An 8896-nucleotide genomic window follows, 5' to 3' on the forward strand; every position below is an offset into this window, starting at 1 on the left:
ATTAAAAAATAGTTTACCTAGATTACTTATGAAAATTGTGATAATCATCATTTGAAGTTATTTCCCTATTAACCATTTTAATAGCTGGTGAATATCAGGTTTTTTCTTAAATAAGAACTTTAAGATTAAGTGAATTTTTTTTGGTCAGTAACTCAGGATTTAGCTGTTTCTATTAACTCAACAATATTAAATTTCTTATTTATAAAAAATACACAAAGATAATTTTCTCTTGGGCTGCAAGCTTTATAACCCTCATGCTAAATTCTGACACCTATAATGTCTAGCAGAGATAAACATTAGATTTCTTGACCAATAAATCTGAACAATAACATATGTCGACTATTCTGAAGCCATTTCTAATTTTATTTTACCAATAATTTCAAACCAGCTTATTTATTTATTTATTGAGACAGAGTCTCCCTCTGCCACCCAGTCTGGAGTGCAGTGACACGATCTTGGTTCACTGCAACTTCTGCCTCCTAGGTTCAAGTGATTCTCCTGCCTCAGCCTCCTGAGTAGCTGGGACTACAGGCACATGCCACCAGGCCTGGCTAGTTTTTGTATTTTTAGTAGAGACAAGGTTTCACCATGTTGGTCGGGCTGGTCTCAAGTTCCTGATCTGAGGTGACCTGCCCACTTCACCCTGCCAAAGTGCTGGTATTGCAGGCATTAGCCACCACTCCTGGCCTAAACCAGCTTATTTATTAAGAATTTACTTAAGTCACATGAACTTGAAAAAGGAATTGGGCTCAAAGTTTCTATTTTTCTGATACAGAGTTTATTTAAGTTTTTTCTATGCCAATTAATCAGAACTCTTTTATATATTTTTGGTAGTGAAACACTATATATATATACATGACACATAAATTCATATACACCTTAGACATGCAGATAGAAGTCAATCTTACAGACTTATGAGACTTCCTTTTTTCCTATTTTAGATTTCCAATTTCTTGATAACCTCTTTCATTACCCTAGGCAATTGTCATCTAGATAGCCCTAAGTTTGTATACTAAATGAATAAGTCCTTGGTGAACATCACAGCAAAATTTACATCTCAAGATACAGAGACAGAGAGAAAGAGATAGAGAGAGAGATTCTGGTGTGCCAGTGGAGATTAAAAATGGATGCCAAGTCAATCATAAAATTATAGAACTCTATTGTAGGATTGCATATGGAGACCAAGTGTATTTAGATGGGTAGTTTTAAATTTTGCCTTTAGCCTCTATCCTTTAGATGCGTCTCTGAGCTCTCGGCAGAGCTAACACTGAGTCCTGATTATCCAAAAGGATAGCAATAACATGGAATTAGGTCACATAATGATTTTATAGTGAACTTTGTTACAAAGACTTTTTAACTGTCTAAACACCACCCTTAAACACTCAAGAGTAGCTCCTGTTGTAATAATTATTTCATTCAAAAAAGAAATCAGGGCCTGGTGTGGTGGCTCACACCTGTAATCCCAGTACTTTGGGAGGCCAAGGCAGGTGGATCACCTGAGTTCAAGAGTCTCGAGATCAACCTGACTAACATAGTGAAACCCCATCTCTACTAAAAATACAAAAATTAGCCAGGTGTGGTGGTGCACGCCTGTAATTCCAGCTACTTGGGAGTCTGAAGCAGGAGAACCACTTGAACCTGGGAGGCAGAAGTTGCAGTGAGCTGAGATCACTCCATTGCACTCCAGCCTGGGTGATAAAGCGAAACTCCGTTGCAAAAAAAAAAAAAAAAAAAAAAAAAAAAAAAAAAAAAAATATATATATATATATATATATATATATATATATATATATATATATATATAAAATAAAAAAGAAATCAGGTAACAATACAAAAGCATGAAGTTTAAGATCTGAGAACAACTTGTCTGTTTCTACTCTTGGGGTTCTATAAGGAAAAACAGAAGTTTCTTTTCAGAAAGGAATCTGTTACCATCTCTGTTTTTTTTAAGGAATCCTAGGCTGTTAGAAACTTTAGGTCCCTCATGTAGCAGAGAATGGCAAAAGGAAAGAGAGACAGGCATAAGTAAATGGAGAAAACAATTCAATTGACTTGAGAAGAAAAAAATACTTTCTCAGGGAAAAAAAGATTCTATTTATAAATATATGCATTTATAAATATATATGCATTTATAAATATATAACTATATATTTATATATGCATATGCATATATGTATATATACATATATAGATATAAATATATGTATATGTATATATACACATATGCATTTATAAATATATATTTACAATTATAAACAATTTATATAAACATATAAATTATAATTATATAATTTATATATATAATTATATAATATATAAATTATATAAATATATAATTATAATAAATATATTTATAAGTGCTTATGTGTATGTATATATGTATGACATATGTGTATATATGTGTATACATCTTGGATATCAGCTTTTAATTAAGCTTTTAACCATTAAGTTTTATCTCTTTTTCTTTTTTAAAAATTTCAATAGTTTTGGAGATACAGGTGGTTTTTGGTTACATGGATAAGTTCTTTAGTGGCGATTTTTGAGATTTTGGTGCACCCATCACCTGAGCAGTGTACACTGTACTTAACGTATAGTCTTTTATTCCTCACCCCCCTCGCACCCTTTCTCCTGAGTCTCCAAAGTCCGTTGTGTCATTCTTATGCCTTTGAATCCTCATAGTTTAGCTTCCACTTGTAAGTGAGAACATATGATGTTTGATTTTCCTTTCCTGAATGACTTCATTTAGGATAATGGCCTCCAACTCCATCCAGGTTGCTGTGAATGCCATTATTTCATTCTGTTTTATGGCTGAGTAGTATTCCATGGTGTATGGGTGTGTGTGTGTGTGTGTGTGTGTATACATATATCTCCACATTCTTTACAGACTCATTGCTTGATCGGCATTTGAATTGGTTTCATATTTTTGCAATTGTGAATTGTGCTGCTATAAACATGCATGTGCAAGTGTCTTTTTTATATAGTGAGTTCTTTTCCTCTGCGTAGATACTCAATAGTGGAATTGCTGGAACAAATAATAGATCTACTTTTAGTTCTTTAAGGAATTTCCATACTGTTTTCCATAGTGGTTGTACTAGTTTCCATTCTGACCAGCAGTGTGAAAATGTTCCCTTTTCACCACATCCATGACAACATCTATTATTTTTTTGATTGTGGCCATTCTTGCAGGAGTAAGATGGTATTGCATTGTGATTTTGATTTGCATTTCCCTGATAGTGATGTTGAGCATTTTTCCATATGCTTGTTGGCCATTTGTATATCTTCTTTGGGAATTGTCTAGAATCCCAGCACTTTGAGAGGCTGAAGTGGGTGGATTGCTTGAGCCTAGGAGTTTGAGTCAGACTGGGCAGCATAGTGAAACCATATCTCTACAATTGAGGCCTTGTTCCCCATAATTTGGAACTTTCTTTCAGATTTGACCAAGTCAGGTATAGTTAATCCATCCCAATGGGAAAAAGATCAAAACAACAAAAACAAGAACAAAAACAGGAACAAAAAAATAAAATAGTTAAGCAAAACAATTGCACAATTTATACAATTTTTGGGCTTTCTTTTTTTTTTTTTTTTTTTTTTTTTGAGGCGGAGTCTCGCTCTGTCGCCCTGACTGGAGTGCAGTGGCCGGATCTCAGCTCACTGCAAGCTCCGCCTCCCGGGTTTACGCCATTCTCCTGCCTCAGGCTCCCGAGTAGCTGGGACTACAGGCGCCCGCCACCTCGCCCGGCTAGTTTTTGTATTTTTAGTAGAGACGGGGTTTCACCGTGTTAGCCAGGATGGTCTCGATCTCCTGACCTCGTGATCCGCCCATCTCGGCCTCCCAAAGTGCTGGGATTACAGGCTTGAGCCACCGCGCCCGGCCAATTTTTGGGCTTTCTAATGGTAAGAAGAAATTAAGACAAGCTGTTTGTTAATCGTAAATTTTAGTCATTAAGGTGCATTCCCAAGACAAACTCCAATTAAGCTACTTACCTAGGAATGGGGCTCAGGCTGAAGACTACACTCTACCATCCTGGAAGCAAGAAAAAACTAAAACTTGTCTTCCCTGTTAGAAGTGAGCTGAAACTCCAAATAAGAGTTGCCTGCTTTCACTCTTCATGGAAGCAAGAGAACTCACCTGCCTTGTTGGAAGTGAGTAAAACTCCAGAAAAGGAATTGTATGGCAAAATGAACCTTAGACCTCAACCAAATTTTGGGAGATCAGGGATTCTCTGGAGGGGATGCTCCTGGACTTCAGCAAATTGTCCTAATGATTTGAACGGTAAAGATAGCTCAGGCTGGTACCAAGTACTGATATGAGATTTATCCAAAGTCAGGGTAACTCTACTCATAGTCCCTTTGTGGTCACGAGGTTGTAAACCACGAAGTATCTAAGCCAAGTCTCAGTAAATTTTAGAATTTTTTTTGCCAAGATTAATTAAGAACAATGCCCAGGAAAAAGAACATGGAATGACAGGACAGTCTGTGTTCCGTGCCTTTCTCCAAAGATGATTATGAAGGCTTAAGTGTTTAAAGGGGAAAAGCAGACTGATGGGGACAATTCATATTGTACAGTGAAAAATGCATAGTTTTTTTTTTCCCATTAAAAATAGGAAAAGAGGCATGGAAAAAGCATATGACTTACTTAAGTTTATCCAAAAAATCTGTGGTGGTGCTGAGTCTTCCCATAACTACGGAATTGTTTCTCAAAGAACCTACTGGTCTCTGCTATCTTGACAAGACCTCACTGTAGTTTTGTGAAATTTATCATGTGTTTCATTTATTTAGAACTGTGGCCTTAATAGCTGTACATTGGTAAAGTTATGGTATTCCTATGCAGAAAAACAGAAAACTTCCCAGAGCAGAATACCATCTATTCCTGTAAGAAGATTTTCCTTTGAAAGTTGATCTCTAATGCTTCTGATGCCTTAGACAATATTTTCTGAGAGTATGACAGAATTCTTCAAGTTGGACAGTGGTAAACAGCTGAACAGGGACATCCCCCTAACCCTCATGAAAACAGCCTGACTTTGAACAAGAGAAGGAAATCACCAATGATGAGGCATTGGCATGACCAAGACTTATCTCACAAATAATTTGGGAACTATTGACAAGTTCTGTCATAAAGCATTTATGGAGGTTCTTCAGGCTAGTGCAGACATATTCATGATTAGGCAAATAGTTTGGTGTTTACTTTTATTCTGCCTATCTGGTGACTGATAAAGTGGTTGTGATCATAAAGCATAATGATGATGAACAGTATGCCTGGGAGTCTTCTGCCGGGGATTCCTTTAATGTATATACTGACCATGTTGAGCTCATTGGTAGTGGACCAAAGTAATCCTCTGCCTTAAAGAAGACCAGACAGAGTACTTATAAGAGAGGTGGGTCAAATAAATAGTAAAGAAGCACTTGAAGTTCATAAGCTATTCTATTACCTTTTATTTGGAAAAGGAATAAGAGAAGTAAATCACTGATGATGAGGCTGAGGAAGAGAAAGGTGAGAAAGAAAAAGAAAAAGATGATGAAGAAAAGCCCAAGATTGAAGATGTGGCTTCAGACGAAGAGGATGACAGTGGTATGGATAAGAAAAAGAAAACCAAGGCTGGATGCAGTGGCTCATGTCTGTAACCCCAGCACGTTAGGAGGTCAAGGTAGGTGGATCACTTGAGGTCAGGAGTTCAGGACCAGCCTGACCAACATGGTGAAACCCCATCTCTACTAAAAATATGAAAATTAGCTGGACATGGTGGCCAACACCTGTCGTCCCAGCTACTCGGGTGGCTGAGGCAGGAGAATCACTTGAACCTGGGAGGTGGAGGTTGTAGTGAGCCAAGATCACGCCACTGTACTCCTGCCTGGGCAACAGAGTGAGATTCCAAAAAAAAAAAAAAAAAAAAAAAAAAAAAAAAAATGCTACAAAAGGTTAGCTAAGTTGAAAAATTTCTAATTAACATATGGCAATTAAAATAACTCCTTAGGTGATGAAAGTAAGATGTGTTTTTGGTAAAGGGAAAGAAAGGTAATTTTTGTCCCAAAGTGGAATGACTGGCTGTTCCAAAACTAGAAAGAAAGAAGACTGTAGAAGGCTTGTGGAAGATTAATCTTATAAAATAAATTTTATGTGTGATCACATTGGCTAAAGTTAGAAGAGAAGTTTTCTAAGTTTTTCTAAAACTGAACATTAATTTCAAAGGTATACATTGATAGAAAACTATAATTTGGTTCTCTCTGTTAAAACAAGATTTTTCTTGGAGTGTTGAGCTGCTGTTAATGGCAAATAATGAAAGGTTTTTCTTTACCTTTCAGATAATTGGTCTAGGAAAAAAGAATGTGTTTTATCATAATAGTTCCCTGTGTTTTATGTTGCCTTTATTAAGCCTTTGATTACTTAAGACAGTTGAGTCCTCTCTATTAAAGAGCTCACGTTTTTCTACAAGTAGGCATTTTTAAAAAGAAATATATAACTCTGTGTTTGCCTTTTTCTTTTCTTTTTGAGACACAGTCTTGCTCTGTCACCCGGGCTGGATTGCAGTAGCATGATCATGGCTCACTAGCAGCCTCAACCTCCTGGTCTCAGGTGATCTTTTCACCTCAGCCTCCCAACTAGCTAAGAATACAGGTGTGTGCCACCATGCCTGGCAAATTTTTAATTTTTTTGTAGAGATGAGGTTTTGCCATGTTGCCCTGGGGTTTGTTGTTGTTGTTGTTGTTTGTTTTTAGTGATAAGGTCTTGCTCTATTGCCCAGGCTAGAACACAGTGGTATGATCATAGTTAAGTGTAGCCTTGAACTGCTAGGCACAAGCAATTCTCCTGCCTCCCAAGTATTTAGGACTATAGGGGTATGCCACTATGCATGGCTACTTTTTCTTTTTTTTTCTTTTCTTTTTTTTTTTTTAGAGACAGCATGTTGCCATATTGCTTAGGCTGGTCTTGAACTCCTGGCCTCAAGGGATTCTCCCACCTCAGCCTGCCAAGGCGCTGGGATTATAGAGTGTTATAAAGTGTTTGCCTTTTAAAGTCTTTTCATTATCACTGTGGTTAAATGAGTGCCTATTATCTCACAGTGACCTGTAATTCTATTTTTTTTTTTTTTTGAAATGGAGTTTTGCTCTTGTCACCCAGGCTGGAGTATTATAGCACAATCTCGGCTCACTGCAACCTCTGACTCCTGGGTTCAAGCGATTCTCCTGCCTCAGTCTCTCGAGTAGCTGGGATTACAGATGCGCACCACTCCACCTGGCTAATTTTTCTATTTTTAGTAGAGACGGGGTTTCACCATGTTGGCCAGGCTGGTCTCAAACTCCTGACCTCAAGTGATCTGTCCTCCTCAGCCTCCCAAAGTGTTGGGATTACAGACATGAGCCACCATGCCCGGCCAATACTGGTTCTTTTAAAAGCACATATAAATTCACAGTATTTTAAGTGAAAGGTCTAGATTGGGAGTTTATCCTCTGACACATTATTTAATAATTAAGTCTTTCTTCTCAGCCGGAGTCCTCTCAAGCTGACATATATATTGCAGAATATTCAGTTATCTTTTTTCTCTGATTGCTTCTTCCTTTCAGCTTCCAGTTTTTGTTGTTTTGCTTCCAACCTTTTTCTTTGTTATATTTTCACTCCAACAAGTGCTAGGCAGATAATTAATGTTTTTGCTGCCAAGATGTACAGCAGCAGGTGCACGTGTTCTAGAATCTTCCAGTTCATGGTAGACCAACCGTGAATTCACTCCTGATCAACACAAACCCCCACCAGACAAGTACATGAGAGGCGGCTGGAAGGTCAAGTCCAAGGAGCTGGAAGGTCTGATTGCTCCCGACAGCGGAGCCTCCTGTGCCTGGCTGCACACAAACCATCCAAATTGATATTTAAGAGGATATAAATCCATTGGTAAATGTGGACCGATAGAGAGTTTTCCTTCCTGAGTCATTAAAACTCCCATTATTAAAAGCTTTGCACTCCATGACTTATAATGAAAGAGGTAAAATGATCCAAATTGTGAAAAAATATTGTTGTGACTGTTCTAAAACTGTTAACATGGTTTATGACCAGTATTTGGCTTGTTAAACGTATAATTCCGAGAAGACACTTGATACAGATTGGCTCTGTGTCCCCACCCAAATCTTATGTTGAATTGTAATTTCCAATGTTGGGGGAGGGACTGGTGGGAGGTGATTGGATCATGGGGGTGGATTTCTACTTTACTGTTTTTGTGATAGTGAGTGAGTGAGTTCTCACAAGATCTGGTGGTTTAAAAGTATGTAGCCCTTCCTCCTTCACTCTCTCTCTCCTGCCACCATGTGAAGATGTGTTTGCTTCTCCTTCGCCCTTCCACCATGATTGTAAGTTTCCTGAGGCCTCCCCAGCCATGCTCCTGTACAGCCTGTGGAATTGTGACTCCATTAAACCTATTTTCTTCATAAATTACCCAGTCTCATGTAGTTCTTTATAGCAGTGTGAGAATGAACTAATACAACAGCCAATATATCAGGTACATTTCTGCTACCTAATGAGCCATTTGAGCATTTCATAGAGGGATTTCATTCAATTGCCATTTTCAGTGCATGTTTTCTGGTTGTGTAGCAGCTTTCCCATGAAGGAAAGCTGATGCCATTATAGTAACTGAAAGGTTATTAGAATGTGTATTTCTCTCATGGGGCATTCCTGGAAAAATCTCCAATGATAAAGGTACTTATTTTACTGGACAAGTTGTAAAACTGTTAAATAAGATACTAGAAATACAATGGCATTAGACAAAGCCAACTAAATTAATTAGATTGCCTTGGTTAAAGGTATTGAATATTGATGGAATTCAGATTCACTTCCACTGGAAAAATATAAGTTGAACATAAGTTCCCTAAGTTTTGCTTTTTGCTCACACTCTTACCTAGGTGAGAACCTAAC

The 8896-nt window shown here is 37.6% G+C and overlaps 2 pseudogenes; one reads left to right on the top strand and one right to left on the bottom strand.

Annotated features, from left to right (window-relative positions):
- Positions 1 to 4814: 4814 nt before the first annotated feature.
- On the top strand, positions 4815 to 5622 carry LOC104678651 (annotated as a pseudogene).
- Positions 5623 to 7522: 1900 nt separating this feature from the next.
- On the bottom strand, positions 7523 to 7699 carry LOC104678644 (annotated as a pseudogene).
- Between the last annotated feature and the right edge of the window lie 1197 nt (positions 7700 to 8896).

The sequence above is a fragment of the Rhinopithecus roxellana genome, chromosome 4, assembly GCF_007565055.1.
Source record: "Rhinopithecus roxellana isolate Shanxi Qingling chromosome 4, ASM756505v1, whole genome shotgun sequence".
Classification (NCBI taxonomy): Eukaryota; Metazoa; Chordata; class Mammalia; order Primates; family Cercopithecidae; genus Rhinopithecus; species Rhinopithecus roxellana.